This window comes from Octopus bimaculoides, chromosome 30, assembly GCF_001194135.2.
Source record: "Octopus bimaculoides isolate UCB-OBI-ISO-001 chromosome 30, ASM119413v2, whole genome shotgun sequence".
Lineage (NCBI taxonomy): Eukaryota > Metazoa > Mollusca > Cephalopoda > Octopoda > Octopodidae > Octopus > Octopus bimaculoides.
In genome coordinates this window covers 7,089,977-7,090,453 of record NC_069010.1, presented here as the reverse complement: position 1 = coordinate 7,090,453, position 477 = coordinate 7,089,977, and positions in this window count along the sequence as shown.

Below are 477 nucleotides of genomic sequence, written 5' to 3'. Positions count from 1 at the left end.
CTGGTGGCAGTAGTGGTGATGGTGATGATGGTGGTGGAGGAGCAAGAAGAGTGCAAGGATTGGCAGACTGACTTTTCTTTTGTGTGTATGTGTGTGTGCTTTGTTTGTTTGTTTGTTTTGTTTGTTTACAGTGTGGCTGTGTGGTCAAAGACCCTCGCTCTGGAGCCATTCAGACATAAGTTCAATCCCATCGCCCGCCACTTTGGGTGAGTGAGTGAGTGCCTTCTACTACAGCCCTGGGTCGACCAATGCCTTGTGAAGGAATTTGGTAGATGGAAACTGTGTGGAAGCCTGTCATGTTTACAGTATGGCTGTGTGGTCAGAGAAGCTCGCTTTGCAGTCACTTGGATGTCTGTCCCACCCATGAGGGAAGACTGCTAGATGTGTCGAAACAATTGTCATGATTAATAATTAAAATTTTGTATATTCCATCTTCCATTTACCATATATACATACATACATATATATATATATATA